Genomic DNA, 19,368 nt, shown 5'->3' on the forward strand with positions numbered 1-19,368 from the left:
TCCAAATTGGCTTTCAAAATATCCTTTTCACCCAACATTGTACTCAACCAAAGATGAATTCTGTGGGCCAGTCCTTCACTATATAGACAGGACAGATGAGTGCTCATCATGCTGTGAATTGTGACCAACATAAGCAATGATGGACCCTCTTTTAAAACTGGCTGAAAGACATGGGAGAGAAGCTGGTGGGGTCTCTCAGGCCAACCACTTGTCCTCAACCCTGCATAAATAGAAACTTGGTATTACTAAAGCACCCAAAATGGATCTTCTGCCTAGGCAGTCAGGAAAACTACATTTCCCAGCCTCTCTTGCAGCTAAGTTGAGATCTGATGGATCTGGCCAGTGTTGATAAATGAAATACACCACTCCTAAGCCAGACAATATAACCGCCTTGAGTTGAGTTGAGTTCTTCCCCTTCATCAGTAACCTTGAAGGTCATGTGGTAAGGATGGCAGCATCACAAGATGGAAGGATCCTGAATCCTGAGTCACCATTAGGAGTAAAATTCCAAGGGTTGCTCCCTAACCCACATCAGACTGTGATACAAGCAAAAATTAACCTTTGTTGTAGTAAACTACCAAGATGTCAGTGCATTTATTAATGCAGCAGAGCCTACCTTAGCCTGACTACAAAAGGTTAACACCTAGTGTCCCTCCAAGTGTGGCCTGGGATCACCACCATTAGAATTCCCCAAGGAGACTGTTAGAGCTGCACACGCTTGGCTCCACCTCAGAGGACCTGGAACCATAGATTCTGGGAAGGGCCCAGTTTACAACTTTACTAAGCTTATCCTCCCTGAAGTTTCAAAACCACTCAGTTCTTAACCACACTCACAGGAGCCAATTTATCACTTTACAGTGAGAAGTAGAACTGTCAAGCAGAGCAGAACCCTGGGTCAGCAGGCCACCCCTACTTTTTCCCATGGACACATGTAAATGAAAGAAACCAAATTTCCCTCTAAGGGCCACCTGGAGCCCTGGAAATAGCCCCAGGGAGTTGAGAAAGGGGATCTCAAAGGGTCTCAGCATGAATCATGTGGCGTGAAATTCTCCCAGCCATCATTGCGCACTCATCTTGTAGATGGCAGCTTCTTCCCCAGATCATGCTGAAAGCACCTAAACAGTCATGTGCTCACGTATCCACTCTCTTTAGACTCTAAAGATCACCCTTCTACAGCCACTTATCAGCAGGAGCCAACATAATGAATTGATGATGCTCTCGAGGCCACTGCAGGGGGATCCACACGCACATCTGCAGTGTATGTGGGCTCTTCAAGGTGTGAGGACACCTTCTCCGCCTGTCTGTTGACCATGTGGGCTCCAAGCACAAAATGGATTTGAGTCCCAGCTCTGCCACTTACTGAGTGGGTAAATTAGGGCACATCTCTCCAACCTGCACTTTCCTCACCTGTCAAGTGGGGACAAAATAATAATCAACTTCCACAGTTGTTGTGATGGTTAGAGGACACATATATTTTTGAAGCCCCAAGACTTAACCCATGAGAGCGTACCCAGTAAAACATAGTCAAATGAACTGAATGAGGTACTCCATGATTGATACTTGTGAATGACAGGGTATATTTGTGGGGGAGGGACACAGAGAGAATGGAGATTCAGAGCCTGCACTTTGTGGACTAAGGAGCCTCAGTTTGAATGGTTAGGTACTGCCTGTGTGGCCTCAGTTTTCATGTCTCTAAAATGGGAACAGTAATCCTTCGATCACAGGGTCATTCAAGAACTAAATAAACAAAATGAATGGAAGGTACTACTGTGTGTGTGTGTGTGTGTGTGTTCTGGTGCATAGATGGGTGTTTGTGTGTCTGTCTGTATAATAATATAACAGCTAACATTTAGGCACTGGTCTAAGCACTGTGCTGCAGTAACTCATTTAACTCTCACAACAATCTATGAGGCAGTATTATTATCCCATTTAACAGATGTAGAAGTTGAGCCCAGTGTTTACATACATTGAACAGAGTTCTTGTAGGGTATTAATAACCCTTCCATTTCTCCTCTAATGCTGTCTTTTTTGTATCCCTGGTGACAAGAAGTGAGAGGGGTAAATACAGCTCCCCTGCCCTTGGCAGAAGCCAAGCCGGCTAACTCAACATCAGCCCGTGGACTCACTCTTTTACCTGCCAAAGAGCCTGGGTAGCTCTGTGCATTGCATGGGTGTGAAAATGGTGACAAATGGGACAGAGGAGAAAGGGTTGGCACTGGGTCACAGAATACTAGAGCCCTGAGAGGTCATTACATCCATGACCCATCTTCACCCTCAGGCAGGACCAGGACTGACCTAGTCTGGTTTCACTGTGGTTTCAAACACATCCAGGGATGTGATGAAGACTTAACAAATATGGCCATCTGATCCTAGGGCCCAGCAGTTCCCTCCCAAGTCACACCTTAGAGAAACACTTGCCATGTGCACATGGAGACATGGCCAGAAATGTTCACAGCAGCCGTGATCATAAAATCATAAATCCCAAACTGGATAAACGAGGCACATTGTAGTCACATTGTGGAATCCTACAAAGCACTGAAAATGAGGAAACTGAAGCTTCCCAAAGAGCTTGAAGGAATCTTAAAAAATAAGACTGGGTGAAAACAATGCCTTTTTGTCTACCAGCAAACCCAGACTTTTTGTGGTAAAAGAAAACAAAGGAGTGAAAAACACAAAATTCAGATAGCGATACCCTTGGCAGGGGGCAAGGAACTATATTTAGGGAGGAGCACACCAGAGTTCCAGTGGTTTGGGAATGTTCTGGTTCTTCGGTGGGGATGGAAAGACTGGTGCTCATTTTATTATCTTCATGTCACACACACACACTGTTACATGAATCACATTAAATAAAAAGAGAGAAAAGGAAAAAATACAGCAACCCCTTATTCTCGTATACAGTCATACAAGCAATTTCGCATTAGGGTAACAAATCCTCATCTTGCTTGTCGTTCAGTCCTTACTACCACGTTAATAACAGCAAATATTCAGATGACCCTTGGGACAAGGTCCTGCTCTTCACATCTATTAACACATTTAGCCTTCATGAAAAGCCTAGGAGATAAGGTACTATTACTGTCTGCACTTTGCATCTGGCAAAACTGAGTCAGAGAGGTCAGCTCGCCCAAGGACATGCACCTCCTAAGTGGCTGAGCCAGGACTCACACCCACCCTGCCGGCTCCCAGGCCTCAGACTCTAGCTGCTGGTGGCCCAGCCTTTCCCGTCCCTGCAGTTTGCCTTGATCAGCATGTTTAATCCTCACACTGGCCCTTTCAGGAGCAGATCATTAATGCCATATTCCAGAGGAGGAAACCAGGGCTCCTCTGGCAGCCAGGGAGCACATTCATGCACCACTTGCCTCACCAGGTCCATAGCAGACCCTGCTGATGGAATCCCCTTGAGGCAGGTGCCATTACTCAGTCAGAATCGACCCATACCTTGAAACCTATTTGCCACCCCTTAGCTGCAAGTGACCTCTGCTCTGCAGCTGCTCAGACACCTGCCCAGACCTTTCATCTGAAAGAACTTCGCCCATCTTCCTCCGTGTCTCCCTTGACTGTAACAGCACCTGGCTGCCACCTGGGCACTCCTGGCCCCAGGGGGCTGGTCCACGCTCTGTCCAGTGCTCCACTTCTGTAACAAATCAAAACTGGCCTTGAACAAACCTCTGATGCCCCATGCCTCAGTTTCCCTAAATGTGAACTGAACAAAAGGCTGCATGATTTGTCCCAAGCCCTAAAGAGCAACAGTTTTTATCTGTGCTCTGCACTCCTCTTGGAGGAAGAGGCCTGTTAAAGACAGACCCACTTGGGCCCCATGCTGGAGAATTGAGACTTTGGGGCACTGCTGGCCTCACCCTCCTGAGCCCTAGATTATACTCCAAGCAGCTCCTGACTGCAGTACATTGCAATAGATATTAATTGCTACATTAAATTCTATGATATTGCTTAAGAGAATGTTCATTTAATTTCCCTGCAACTGTGGTCAACCTGATCTTTAATCGAAACTGACAGGCACAATTTAAATCAGGTAGCAAACTCCCCTCTCTTTAAAAGAGCCGAGAATGGCATGAATATTAAATGGGTCAGAACAGTTGGCAACACTAATACAGTTTAAATCGGAACAAGCCTCAGCTACAGCTTTTAATTATTCATGCTCTCCTGGTAAGTCGGGCCCTGACAGCAGTGTCACCGGGAGTTCAGGAAAGTTCCTCAACGTGACATGAAAGACAACGGTAGGTAGGTAGGGGGGCAGTGTGGCCCAGGGTCCTGGGTTCAGTCCAAGCTGTCGAGGGTAATCTGGCTGGGAGTACATGCCTGCAGGTTGTCTTTGCAGCCTCTGGCATCACTTAAATGTTGTATGCTCAGTCGGGGAGGGGCTGGAACAGAACTGAGAAGGGGCATGGGCTGAGACAGAGCCACAGCCATAGAGGGCGATGGGCATACCGGGACATACAGCAAACTCAGGGGAGGAGGCGGACTTACAGACAGATGTGCAGAGACGACAGAAACTCAGCTAGAGGCAGAGCCACATGGAGGCAAAGCCAGAAGGTGCATCAGAGGCACCGACAGGCAGAACAGAGACTGCCAGGGTGGGGGGATCTTGCCTGTGAGTACCAGGGTGGGGGCCCAAACCATGGGAAGAAAGCAGAGACAATAGAACATGTCCCAGAGACAGCTAACTGGAGATGAGGGAGGAGCTGGCCTTGCACGAACAGCACAAGCTCCACTCAGCATTTCTTGGGCTGAGCCAGGTCCATAAATCACTCAGGATGGGAAAAACCTGTGTGCAGACTTGGAAATGGCATCTGGCAAGGGAAATGGCAGGAGGGATGGGGTCTGGGGGAGAGGGAGGACAGACAGAGCAGACAGGATGGATCAGAGACAGACAGATGGAAAAAATGGAGAAAAGGCCTGGAGAGATGGTGTCAGGGAGGGAGGCACAGAAACATGAGGACACAACATGAAGATAGACAGAGAGACATGGGAGAGTCACAGGAGGCAAAGATACAGAATTTCCTTTTTGCATTGACCTCTGAAATGTTGTTTGCTGGGAACTTGCTGTTTTTAGGAATAGCATGCCTTCCAATGTGTGCGGCACTTAAATCTACAAGACACTTCCCATCCATTATACCACCTTGTTCTTATCTCCTTTCCACACTCCCCAACTCTAGAAGGGCGTTCTAGAATGTTTGCTCCATAAAAGCACTACCCAGTACTGAGATAAGCCATTAGCCTAACCCAAATGGTCAGTTAGGAGGCATTTATTGTAATTCTCTCTCTCTAGCTCTATTCTCAGCCTGTATCACCTCTTGGGTTGAAGCACATGGCATAGAGCAAAGAGCACTGGAGGAAGAGCCACTTCTGACTTCCAATCTTTGGGCATGGAAGCCCCAGGTTCCCCATCTGCCCTGTGGTATGTGACAACCCTAAAGGGTTGAAGCTTGGCTGAGATAACAGGAGTGAATGTGTGAGGTCTGTTTGCAAGAGAAATTGTTACAGCCCATAGTAGAGGGACACTTCCTTGATGGGAACTTGGAAAACGGTCCCTGGATTGAAAGGTGTGCTCCAAACCTAGTCCTCCCATAAAGGCAGCCCAAGCAGGGTTCCCTTTGGCTTCCAAAAGGACAGAGCCTGTCCCCGCTCCTCTGGGCAGCTGCGCTTGGCATTGCTTTTTGGTGTAGACCCTGTGCTGAAATTTGCATCCAGTCTCCTGGGCTGGCTGATTCTGCCTGGAGGGGAAGGTAAATGGAAAGTCGGCCTGGGCTTCCTGAACGTGTTTGCCCTCCGCAGCACTTAACATTTACACATGCTGTAGAGAAGGTAAGCATTCTTAGTGCCCAAGGCTGCCATGCTAGCCTAGGAGGAGAGTCAAGTCGGGCTGGGCTGGGCTGGATGGAGGCATGACAATCTTCATGTGGGGTATCCCCTTCCTGAGAATGCAAACATCACTGCCACCTCTGTGGACCAGCAACCAGCCCAGGGGCCTGGAGAGGTGGGTGCTCTGGTGAGGAATGCCTGCTTGGGTTCTTCCACCCAGGCCCAGCCTTGATGGAGGAAGAGTGGGCACCTGACACCCCCTCCCATACACTCAGAGGCCCCACCAGCCGCAGACAGCCAAAACCACAGAGCACTGTGTCCATGCAGCACTGTGTCCTGTTGTTGCCTTGACCCACAGCTGCCCTGGAAAACAGGAAGGGCAGCAGTTATGGCTTCCTTCTGACAGCTGAGGCCCAGAGAGGTCAAGTGACTTTCCACAGGACACACAGCAAATTGTGGTGAAGCCAAGTCTCATTTCTCCAGGGAGTCTCTCAGCCAAAGGCATTGCCCCTTAGGTCTGTCTTACACTGGCCCAGTGCCCCTGAATTTGGGGCCAGCACTGTGTAAGGTGCTAGGGATCAAAAAGAGAAACTAAACCAATGATTTGTTCTTTAAGACTTCACAGGCCAGGGATGAACACCATGTGGCAGGACCAGCCACATAATTTAGAGCAACTAGTGTAAAATGAAAATGCAGGGCCCCTTGTTCAAAAATTATTAAGGATTTCAAGATGGTAATGGCAGAACATGAACCAAGCATGAGGACTGTCTGAGCCCAGGGCCCTGTGACACTACAGAGCCCATGAGCCAGTTATGCCCCATGGCTGCAGGCAAAGCGCAGATGATAGAGGCGTCTGGAGAAGCTGTGGGAGTACTACACGTAGGACCAAACCGAAACTAGGAAGATGGTACAGTACAGTGGGCAAGAGCCTAGGCATAGAATCAAACAGATCCTGTTGGACCTTGGGCTAATTACTCATTCTCCTTGATCCTTAGTCAGGATGACAGCTTATTGGTCTGGCTAAATGATATACAAAAGGCAGGAACAGTCCTGGGTACAAGTAAACAATAATTGTTGTTCTTTATTCCTATAACTACGAACAGCCCCTCCCCAGCTCCTCCTTTGGTGAGGTCAGCGGTATATTGACTAGACCTCACGGTGACAGGACAATTCCACAGTAGAAGGGCATCCATCTACTCAGGGAGTTTTCTTGAATTTGAGTTACTTTTGGACATTAGCTAGTGTAAGAGGATGATGTTAGGTATCAGACAGAAGTGCTTCATGCTGCAGGACAGGAGATACAGCCAGTACAGGGTGTCCATTCAATAGTCACGTGTTTAACAAAAATGGGCTGAGCACGTTGTCAGAGCCTGGCACTGAGCTAGGTGCTCACCATGGAGCAGAGAAGCAGCCAGCATGGGGTCCCCACCCTCATGGAACTCCCAGTCTAGTTCTCACTGTAGCACAGCCAAAATCTTGCTTTAATAAAATAATAGTAACGGAGTCAGGAACCATTTCATTGAGGATTTATACACCTAATACAGAAGAGTACTTTATTTATACTATCTTATCTTTATTCTTAACAACACTCCTATGAGGTAACACTCTTGATAACCACATTACCAACGGAGAAACAGGCTGAAAGAGAGAGAGGTCAAGTGACCTGGCCAAGGTGACAACCTAAGGAAGTAGCATTCATTCTTCCAGCACACGTCTTTGAGTACTCACTCTATGTTGGGCCCTGTGCTAAGGGAAACCATGGTGAGCCAGATAGGCTTGCCCTCATTCTAGTGGGGGCGATAGATAATAAGCAGGAAAAATTAAATAAAACAAGATAATTACAGGCTTTAATTAAAGCAAAAAACAGGATGCTAAAGTAGAGAATAACATGGAATCTCTTCTTCAGAGGATCTGGCTCTGTTCCTAGCACGTAGTAGGCACACAGTACTTATTTGCTGACTGACTAAATGAAAAAGGTCATGTGGCATCATTTTTTCTGACACCTGAGGAATGAGAAAGCGCTAGTCAGGCAAGGAGTGGTTGACTCTAGGTAGCATGAACAGCATGTGCAAAGGCCCTGAGGTGGAAAGAGCTAGGCACGTCAGAGGAACTGAAGGGAGGCCAGTGGGGCTGGAGTACCTAGAGCAAGGTCACGAGTAGCATGAGATGACGTTTAGAGAGATAGATTGGGGTCAGATCCCGGAGGCCTCTTGGGTAAAGGAGTTTGGAATTTACCACAAGGGCAAATGGAAACCAGTGAGTGAGAACAGGACATTGGTACAATCATGTTTACATTTCAAGGAGGTCATCGTTTACCTTGGGGCTGTGGTGGATTAAGGATGGTTCTTCGCTGCTTCTCTCATTGGTGGGCTGAGTCTATTTCCCTTCCCCTCAAGTCTGGCCCTTGAACTCTTTTGACCAGTAGAATGCAGCAGAAGTGATGGTGTGTAATTTCTAAGCCAGGGCCTTCAAACATCTGAAGTTTCTGTTTTTACCACTTGGAAGGCCCCCTGTTGAAACCCAGCCACCTTTGTGAGAAGCAACAGAGAAAGAAGCTTGCAGAGAAGGAGACATGCCTGTGAACAGCTCTGGCCAAGCTTCCTGTTGTCTCAGATGATGCTCAGGGAGAACTGCTCAGCTGAGCCCAACCCACTGACCTCTGAGAAACAAATAGGCTTGCTACTAAGTTTCAGGCACTGTTACATAGCCGTAGATAGCATAGTAGTAGTAGTTATTAGAGCGGATGTGGAGAGCAGATGGAAGGTGGGCAAAAGAAGATGGAGAGACAGGATTTGAACCCAGAACTCAGTAATGCCAGGATCCTGCTTCTATCCACCATGCTGCATGACACCACCAGAGCCTCTGCGATTGCTGCTGCCATGGAGCGTGTCTCTCCTGCCATCTGCCTGCCTGTCTTTCAAACTCAGGTCCCATTCTCCTGCCAGCTCCGACTTCCTTCAGCCATCTCTCCTGACCCTTCCCTGGGGACCTGGCTCAGCTAAGGCCTGTGAAGCAGAGGCGCACATGAGGGTCCCTGTCCCTCTCACCCCCACAGCCCTGCCTGCATCTTCCATCCTGGGGCTGGACTGCGAGGAGAGCTCCGTCCCCTGCCTCTCTCCCTCCCTTCCACCACCTGCGGGAACAGGCCGCTGCCCTACCAGCTCTCCCCTGCACTCAGACGTGACTCACTGACCTTTACGAGCCTGAGACTTGATGGGCCTGGTGTTTTATTAACCTAATAAAAAGGCAGTCTGGTTCAGGGGCTTAACATTTCTGGAGAAAGGAAGGCTCTGCCCCCTGGGCATTGGGAGGAAGAAATACTGTCTTGGGCCATGCTCCCCCAGCACTGTTCTCGGCGACTTCTTACAGGGAGGCAAAGAGCAGCAATTCATTGTATTCCTCATCAAACAGCAGCAGCAAGCCACAAAGCTTAATTTAATTTTGTAATCAGTGGAAACGCAGGCAGAGGAAGACTGCTCACTGTTTTTTCCACTTTGCTTTTTAATAGGATATCTGACAGCACACATAATACAGTGGCTTTATGCAATAAAGAAAGTGCACACACACACACACACGCACACACACACACACAGCAAGGCAGCTGCAGAAGAGAGGGAAGAATCTGGGTTTTGGAGGCCAGAGATGGTCTCTCTTGCTCATTTCATGTCTTTTGGGTAAGTCTCTTCACTTTTCTGAACCTCTTTAGTTAACAAATGTATTTTCCTTATCTTTCTCAGATTTAATGGAAATACTTAATATTTACTGTGGGCTAAGGACTATACACAGTGTCTCACTGAATCTCGGTAACAAGCCTACAAGGTATCTACTCTTAGTATTTCACTTTATAAAGGAGGGATCTGAGGCACAGTATGGCTGAGTAACTTGCCCAAGGACACATAGCCAGTAAAATGGCAGAGCTGGCTGTCAAGAGGGCTTTTAGCAACAGAAGCTGATTCTAGATGTTTAAGCAGAAAAGATGGTCATCCAAAGAGTGGTACATGGCCCCAGAACTGGCTGGAGGCTGAGTTTTCAAAACCACACCATGGAGGTGACCTGACGAGGAAGCCCCCTCTGCAGCCAGTGTCACTGCTGAGCATGCCATGCTGTTCACACCATGGCCAGGAGCTTGCCTTTCAGGCACCTGGTCGTGGCTCCAGCACCAATGCCACTTCTGCCCCAGGAATTCCACCTTATACCCCTACTGCCCGCCAAGCCAGCAGCCTTGACATCCTGCTCAACAGCAAAATGCATTCCATGGGAACCTCCTTTCCCAGCTGTCTCACTTCTAGAGAGTCTGGACAAGCGGGTTTGGCTGGTGGAGCCCATCTTTGGCTGCGAAGAGGGCTGGAAAAGCGGGAGTTCTGGATTTTCCCTTGGAGACCCAGAGCCTGTGGAACACAGAGCCTGTGACGTATCCCAACAGCAGAGATAGTTCAAGGGCCCACACTGCCAAAGCAAGACAAATGTCCGCTACACACTGGGATTCGCACCAGGCAGTCTGCCCTAGAGCCTGCCCTTGACTGGATCAGATGAGGCGGTAGCTCTGTCTGTCTAAGGGCCCTTTGTGAGGTGGCAGGGCAGTGGTGGGGGCCAAGGCAGATGACACTTCGCTGTGGTGAGAGCTAGAAGAGACTCGTTAGTGGTCAGGAAGTGACCACAGTCCTTACCAAGTGGAGTGATGCAGTCACATTGCCATCAGATCTGGTTAGTGTGGGCTCAGCTGGTTCAGTTAGTGATAACACGGACAGGCACTGGGAGGGAAACACCAGCACCACACAGACATCTGCATCCCAGAACCTCATCCCTAGCCACCCCTGACCTGCTGCCCAGCCACACCAAAGCGCGCACCATCTCCTGAGCACATTCTGCTCATTCTCACCTTGGTGCCTTTCCATAGCATTTCCCTCCTGCCCAGAATACCTTCCCTTTCTGTGTGGCAAGGTCTCACGCATTCTCATAAAAATAACAATAGTGTGTGTACATTTTTAAAAATTTCCAATAGGCCAGGCACTGTTCTAAGTGTTTTATGTGTGTTAACTTATCTAATATTCACAACAATCCTAAAAACTAGAAATTGTCATCCTTATTTTACGAGGAGGAATCCCAGGAACAGAGAGGTTGAGTAACTTGCTTAAAGATGCACAGCCAACAGTGGGGGATTTAAAGCCAAGGCCCTGGTCATACAGGCCATGACTTGCACCACTGTATAACACATCTACTCAGACAGTACCTTCTCTGTGCAACTTTCCAGAAGGGTTCCATGCGAACTCCTGCCTTCCCTCCTCGGGGACCCTATAGGCCCTAGCCTTCCCAGCAGGGTCAGTTGCTTTCATTTCAGTGATCCACTTACATGGCTGTGCCTCCCCAACTAGACTGGCACTGCACATGTGTGGTTTGTTTTTAACCTCTGAATCCCCAGAAAATCCCTTGTCCAGCCTGATGCCTAGGAGATGCTCCATGCCTGTTGAATCAGTGAGTGAGTTTGTTGAGCAAATACACTCACTTCCTAAACTCTCCGCAACATCTGCCGACTCTCTCCTGTGGGTGACAAGAATCTTCTGAGGGCCTCACCAGGAGTCATCACCCTGGCCCAAGGGAGCAGACACCCTTAACAGCAATCAAGCAGTAATTCTTTCAAACAAGTAGGTATCAGGAAGTTTTCACTAATCCTGGGACCCTCCCTATTAATAAGGAAAGGAGGAAAGAAAAAATGCTATTAACCCTGATTAATAACTCAGTTTGACATGGATTTTTCTTTTTTAAAGTGGTTCTCAAATGCTGCCTAGGGACCATCTACATTGGAATACCTGTGGACCTTGGTTTGTTTGATTTTTTAAGCTACTGAGCTCCTTGCCATGGAACTTCCGGTTTAATTTCCTAGTACTTGCCTTTGTAGGCGATCCCTGGGGTGTTCCTCTGCCCCCGCTAGATTTGAGAACCTGTGCTATATGTCACACTTTCCACCAGAATGCCACAAAGACTGTGCTATTTGTGCCTCTGCCCACGAGGGGCTAGACAAGTCAGGTGCTTTCCCAAGGTCAGCAACTGGTAGGTGGCAGGCCTGGAGTTGCAGATGAGTTCTGCTTGATGAAAGAGAGGCAGAAAGAGAGAGAGACAGAGACAGAGACACAGAGAGAAAGAGTATAGAGAGAGGTCTTTGAGGGAGAAGAATGCCCAGGCTGAAAGAAGCCAGGAAAAGGATTGCAGCAATAAGAGATGACCAGGTCATTTCTCCCTCCCCACACGTGTGACCCCTTGGGTCAACCTCCTGGCTCCCAGCCCCCATGTCTGCTTTTGTCCTTGGCAGAGACAGCGTACCCTGGCTGGCCTTGGTCCTCCTCTCTGGCCCATGTTACCCTCTGGGTCTGGGAGCCTGCCCTCCTGCCATCTGACTCCTGGCTGGCAGCCTGCCCCCACTACATCACCTGGCTGACAGCAGCAGCACATATGACAGTGTCTTTAAGAGACTGTCCAATGTCTCAACCCCCAGCCCAGAGAACACTCCCTTAAGAGTGAGCAACAGGATTTACTAGGGCAGAAGGGGCACACGTTACAAAACATAAACCTAACAAGTGTTTGCAAAGGACGTGCTATGACTCTCACAGAGATAAAAGGAGGTCCTTACCTGGCAGTTCACCATCTTATTGAGGATTAAGACATTCTCAGAAAGAGAAAGAAAAACCCTCAGGGTCAAAGGCAGCATTTTAGGACTCAAAGGAATGCTCAGACGCTGGAAAAGACCTAGCTGAACCATCCCTGCAAGCAGAGGAGCCACAGAAGCAGGAGGGCAGTCCAGCTGGAATGTTCACTCAGGGGTCTAGGATCTCTGTGGTTGATGTGGTAGAGGCGGCAGCCGGGGTCCCAACCCAGGAAAATGGGATGAGTAACAAGAATAGCTCATGCTAACAGTGCTTAGTAGAGGCAGACACGACTCTAAGCCCTTTACATGTATCATCTCCTCACTGAATCCACACAACGACAATGCTGTGAGAGAGGCACCTATGAGGGTGACCATTAGGCAGGTGAGGAATCTGAGCTCAGTTGTGCAGCTACAGTGGCAAACCTGGCATCTGAGCACAGGCAGTCTGGCTCCAGGGCCCGTGTGTCTGCCCACTCTGCCACACTCCCTCTCCAGACAGAAAGGTACCCAAGGTGGGAACGGCCAGCATCAGTCTGGAGTGGGTTGGTGACTGCTACCTGGTGGGGAAGGAAGAGGAGCAGGCCCCGAGGCTGCCTCCCGCCCGGTGGAGCCTGGTCAGAGAGGGCCAGGAGCTCTTCCGCAGGTGGTGGAGGGCTGCTGAGGTTTCTGAATGAGGCAGCAGGGGCATCGCTGCCCCCTGGCTGAGGGATATGAATCTGGTCCTACCGTACAGGGTGCTCCAGGGCAGACAAGATGCAGGACATTTCTGCAAAGCAGGGACAGGGTTAAGGGCCTGCACCCAGAGCTGGGAAAACGGAGAGGAGGGGCACTCCTAGAGAAACCCCACTGATGCTTCTCCCAGGGCTACTGCCACCACTTCCTGCTGAGGGACTTTGGGCAAGTGGCTTTGCCTCTCTGGCCGTCTGCAGAACGAGAGGACACTGTAGATCAAATGAGGCCAGAACTGTCACAACTGAGCCTGGTCAGTGGTAAGCTCTATTCTAATAGGAGATGACGCTTCTGTGCCTGATGGCATTTTCTTCCCCTTCATCCATTTGGTTGCTGATCTCCTTACCATCTATTTTGAATCTCCCTGTAGGCTTTTACCATATTTTTGCAGCAAGTGACCTCACATCATTTTGACTGTATGTGGGATCATAAATTACAGAGAAATAAATGAAGGCACTCTCAGTCCACGCCTCTGCATTTCCTCCTGGGCTCCGCCTCCGGCTGCAGACCCATTTGTCTGCTCAGCTGCAGCCTCCGCCCATCCCCCTGCTGTGGCCCTGTGGCCCTGCCCAGACCACAGACCCCACTGCAGAAGGACCAGCCAGTCCCTCAAGGCATCTGTGGTGCTCTCGGCCACTCCCTGCTGCCTGGCTTTTCCAGGTCCTGCCTTGCTCATCTCACCTCCCCGTCACCTCCCCGAATAGGAGCACCCTAGAGAGACTGAAAGGAGGACCTGCGGGGCAAGGTGACTGACTCTCCACCCGAGAGAGCCCCTGAGGACCCCACGAGGCCAGGCTCAGCCTGAAAGACAAAATCCAGGCTAGTGAGCAAAGCAAGAAACCCAACAGTGTTCGGAGGCATTTCTCAGCAAAGATATCCAGGGTCAGATGTCCAGCGGGCAGCTGGAGGTACACATTGGAAGCAGGGAAAGATTCTCTGCTGGAGGTACAGGCTTGGGAGTCATCTCCAGAGGGGTTTATGTTTAATGGCTTGTTCTGCTATTTTGGTCTCAGTTGACTTGACTAATGTCGAAAATTAGCTGTTGCTAAACATTCATCATGATACAAACAATCTTAAATATACTACATATTACATTCATTCATTGACATATTCTACTTGAGTACCTACCATGTGCCAGGCACTACATTAGGCACTGGGGCTACAGGGGTCGGTAAAACAGAAACGGTCACTGCCTTCTGAGCTTAAAGTCTGGGGTGCAGGTGCAATTATACAAATACTGGTTTAACTACAATTTGGGAGACTAGGAAGGAAAGGATGTGGTACCATACCTGAGCGACCTAACCTGGTCTGGGAGTGAAGCAAGGCTTCCCCGATGAAGTGACCTTTAAGCTGAGATTGACAAAATGAGCAGGAGTTGGCAAAGTAAACAGATAGGAGAAAAAGCATGCCAGCAGAGGGAAGAGCACCTGCGAGGGCCCTGAGGTAGTAAGGAGCATGAGATGGTGGGGAGACAGAACCAGGCCTGTGTGGCCACCATGTACTGAGAAGGGAAAAGAGCCTGAGATGAAAGCCGAGTGGTGAACTTGGCCACATCACCCTGGATCCTAGAGGCCATGGAAAGGATCTTGGATTTCATTGCAGGAGCCCTGGGGAGTCATTGAGGGTTTTTGATGAGAGGGTGACATGGTCAGATCCAGAGATCCCTCTGGCTCTACATGGAGAAGAAATTGGAGGGAGGGGGATGTGCGGAGGCCTGCGTAGAGCCTCACCTCTGCCCAATCCCTGCTCCAGAGACATTTCTGTTTAATTCATTCAACGAACATGCTCCTGTGCCTACCTCATGCCTCTTCCTCTACCTTCATTTTCTGTTTCAGGGAAAGACACCACCTTCTGTCCGATGGTCCGAACCAGAAACCTGGAGTCCCTGTGAGTACCCCCTCTCTCACCCCTGCACCCACTCTGCCTCCAAGTCCTGCCCCTTCAGTCCCTTCTTCACATCCCCACTGCCACCTCCCCTTCTCAGGCACTCCCCACCACCCCGGGGAGTGTCCCTGCCCTCAGAGTACCCCATTTCAACCCACCTCCTGCCAGGGCAACTCCTGCACATCATGTCCTTCTCCTTCACTCCTCATTGTCTCCGCAGGCCACAAGCCCATCATGACTGGCCCTGTCTGTCTCTGGAGCCTGTCTCCCACTCCTCACCTGACATGGCCTACCCCAGGCCCCCCTCCACTCCTCTAGTGAGGCTAAAGTAATGCTGTGCTCTTTCCTGCCTCACAGCCTTTGCATATGCTATTCCCTCTGCCTGGAACACCATTTCCACTTCCCTTCACCTGGCTAGGTCTTCATATTTCAGATCTCAGCTGGAGGTCACTCGTTTGGACATGTATTTATTAACCCTTAAAATATGCAAAGCACTGGGCTCAAGGTGGACATAGTCTCTGCCCTTGTGGAGCTTACAGCCCCACCCGAGTGTATAAGGCTCTTTGTCTGCTATATGTATCCACAGCTTCCATATTTCTGCATGATGAAACTTATATTGTTACTGTGGGTTTTACCCCTGCTAGCTGACAAGCTCTAAAGGGGCAAGGATCAAAGCATTCCTGGTATAGTTCCTGGTATATAGTAGGGCCTCATGTGGCACATAGATGGAGATGATTAAGGCACAGTCCCTGCTCTGAATGGATGAATGTGAGGTTGCTTTGAACACTTGCAGGAGCCTGTGCAGCTTGGCTGTGTGAAATGATCTGATCCCAGTGTGCATCCTTTCTGCCCAGACCCTGTCACCCAGGACATTAGCACCGTCCTTGCACTATCCTCCCCAAGCCCCTCTTTGCCATCTGCCCATCGAAGCAAATAAGATAATACAAGTCACCCCACTTATGCTGAGCTGAAGAGCCAGAAGGCCCACTTCCCTCTCAGACTAGGCCAGAGGCACTGACATTCCTGGGAGCTCTGCTTTTCCAGGCGAAATGTTAATTAGAAAAAATGCTAATTAGCCTGAACGTTAATCCACCCAAACTTGAATCCTGTGTCCAACCGCTGAGGCAGGTGACAGCCCTGCCGCCACTTACTCTCTTCTTCCTGCACCGCCTTGTGGAATTTGAGTTTTCCTGACCTCTGAGGGAAGAAACATTCGGTGCCTACTGTGTAGGGGAGAAAAAGAAAAGAAATTGCCCAAGGGGAGAAATGAGAGATATGTGTTCATTCTCTAAACACAGTACCGCCTTTATTCCCATCCCAGCCCCGTGCTGCCCACTGGGTGCCAAAAGTGCACACTGTGACTTTTCCACGTCCATTTGCGACTTGCCACACCTGCCCCCTGCCCCCTGCCCCTGCTTTTCATGGCTGGAGCTGCTTGGAAAGTGCTCGCCCATCCATGCCACCAAGTCCTGTCCCCAGTCCTGCCTTCGGTGGGGGTTGTAGGGGCCCAAGTATAGCCTACTGGGCACTCCTAGGCAAGCCTCAGCCCCTAAACCTCAGTTTCTGAAAATGGAACTGAAAATACCCTTGGGTGGCTTCTGGCCAAGTATTCAATGAGATCACATTCATGCCGACTCAGTTCCCATCAGGGAGCATCTGTGTCCTTCCTTTGCCCTTCAACTGCCCCTGCTGGGGCTTGTTTCTGTCCCTGCAGATTCCAGCCCACCCAGGCCCCCACCCTGTCCCCAGAAGGAAGAGCAGCAGGATTATGCTTTGTTCCGCCCTGACACCATTGCCCGAGGGGACTCCTGTGGGCAGCCCCAAGCCCCTTTCCATGCCACCCTGACCGAAGCAGGCAGCCCAAAGCTGGCCCCAGGAGCCTTCACAGTCCCTGAGCCAGAATCCCACCACTGCCTCCGCACTAGCCAGTCGCCGGACCAGAGCCCCCCCATCCTCCACCCCATCTCCCACCGCTGGCCAAGGCTTCTTTCCTCTCTGCTTTGGCCAGTCAATTCCGCTGCTAAGCCTTGGCTCCCAGTCTTAAATCTGCCTTGAGTTTCCAACCTTAGTCACTGGTGGGGTCTTCTTTCCTACCATGCTCCTGTGGCCTTCCTTCCCCAAGCTGCCCTCTTCTCCTTCTCCAGATTCAGCCACTGGAAAGGAAAGCTGCCGTGGGTGGGGGGGTAGCAGAGAGTGCAGCTTGGGGATCAGGACATGAGTTTTAAGCCACCTCCTTGATTAATAACCGTGTGGCCTTGAGCAGGTCAGTTCACCTTGATGGGGAAACACCTGTCTTACAGGGTGTGCAGAAGAAATAATTATGATGACACAAACATGGAGCTTATCACAGGGCCTGGTGCATCATGCCACAGTGGTAGCCAACATATCTAGTGTTCTAAGTATTTTATATATGTAATTCATTAAACTCATGACCACCTAATGAGGTGGGTGCTGATACACTCCCACTTTATGGACAGTGAAACTCAGGCACAGAGAGGTTATGTAAGTTGCCCAAGGCTACACAGCTAGTAAGCTACACACATATTCAAACCAAGAGAGGCGGGCTTCAGGGTCTGCTCTGCATTGCCACACTGCGTGTACTTTCTGTATGGAAGCCCTCGTTTTCCATGCTGGGTATTGTTGTTTCCAGTGTCAGATGTCCTGACGCTAAGGCTGTTAGCCAGGCTTCTGAACTGGGCCACCTCCAGGAAACCTCAATAACCTGCTCCAGTGCCCCCGCCCAGAGATCAGAGCCCCAGGCCTGCACATCTGGGTGGGAAAGGGCATCCGTGTGCAGCCTGCCATGCCTCTGTGTGCCTTTGTGTGCAGATGCCGCCAGCCACAGGGAGCGAGCCAGAGAGGCCGGCAGAGAAAAGTCAGAGACAAAGAGACGTGGCTGCCAAATCCCCCTCATCTCCAACTGAGAGAGAGAGAGAGAGGACGCTGAAAAGAGGGGGAGCCAGAAATAAAGGGAAGAGAACAAGTAGCCTGGTGTTTAGGAGAGGATGTGTGTGTGTGTGTGTGTGTAAGAGAAAGCGAGTCATGAGGGTCTATGAGGGGGTGCATGTATGAGTGTGTCTCAGCTCCGTGGTGGGTCTGTACCTGGATTTCAGAGGGGGTGTGGGACACAGGCTGCCTTTTGTGTGAGCATGTGGCCAAGTGTGTATGTGCAAGCATCGGAGGGGGTTGGCGAGCGCGCCCCTGTGAGCCCACTGGCTGCATCAGCTGCAACAGTCCCACCCCAGGACAAGTGGCACAAACAGGGCTGAGCCTCAAACAGGCCTTCAATGACTTTGGCAGCAGGAGGGACTGGAGGAGAGAGGGAGGGACACAGGCTGCTGGAATGAGAAGACAAGGCAGCAGGCTCAGGAGCAGGGTGCGGGCATGTGGGTCACCTCCTGCTGCCCACCATCCTGAGAGTCATCCCATCCAGCTGGAGAGCAACCCAGAGCCAACCCCGAGCCAAGGGCCAGGCCTTCCCCAGGGCAGGAGGCTGGGCACCCACTCACAGGCACTGATGTTTTATTGATTGTGTAACAGCCTGGTGGTGACTGTAGTCGAAGCAAGAGGAGCCATTTTCCTGCCCTTCCTCTTCTGCTTTTCCTGCCCGACTGCCCCACCAAACTCAGGCCAGCCCTGCATGGGTGACCAGGGTATGTTTGGGAAAAGCCAGCCACAGAGCAGAAGTCCCTGTGTTCAGTGGCCCTCCTTAGATTCACTGGGGTGCAGATCCTGCTGTTGGGGATGGAGGGCACATCTTTGAAGGGACAGACACACGGCTTAGGCTGAGAGTGACAGGGGCCTGGTCAGCCCTCTACTCCCTGCCCTGCACAGGCCGTGAGCTGGGTTGCTGCCAGCCTTGCAGTTTGGGACAGGGATAAAAAAGGCAAGTCTGTACACACCAGGGATGGGGGTCAGGAGAATGAGGGCAGGAGGCCCACGCCTGGTCCCGAGGTCAAAGTAAACCAGGGTCGTCTCCGTGGGGTGGTAGTTAGCACACTCGGCCTTCACTTGCCTCACCCGTGCAGTGGGTGTGATCTCTCGGGACTACCGGGAGGGATCACTTATCCCTGACCTGACAGGAGCGCTCAGAGCCCCACGGCATGCATTAGAGGTGGAGGAGACATGGCTCAACCCTGGCTCACCAAGGAATAACCCAGCGTTGGCTCACAAACGCTGAACCTCTTCAGCGCCAGAGAAAGGAGAAGGTGGGGGTGCGGGTGGTGCCTGGCTCCCGGCAAGTGCTCAGTAGGCAGGGCTGCTGAGAAACCTGGGCTGTGCATCAGGTGACCCAGAGA

General features: G+C 50.5%; 1 long non-coding RNA gene across 1 annotated transcript; it reads left to right on the top strand.

The window, feature by feature from the left end:
• The first annotated feature begins 10,383 nt into the window (after positions 1–10,383).
• LOC140848669 (uncharacterized) lies at positions 10,384–18,034 on the top strand. Its single transcript, XR_012129766.1, has 4 exons — positions 10,384–10,521; positions 11,237–11,459; positions 15,022–15,073; positions 17,900–18,034. It is a non-coding gene; the product is annotated as an uncharacterized lncRNA (long non-coding RNA).
• Positions 18,035–19,368: the final 1,334 nt, after the last annotated feature.

This window comes from Manis javanica, chromosome 4 (genome assembly GCF_040802235.1).
Source record: "Manis javanica isolate MJ-LG chromosome 4, MJ_LKY, whole genome shotgun sequence".
Taxonomy (NCBI): Eukaryota; Metazoa; Chordata; class Mammalia; order Pholidota; family Manidae; genus Manis; species Manis javanica.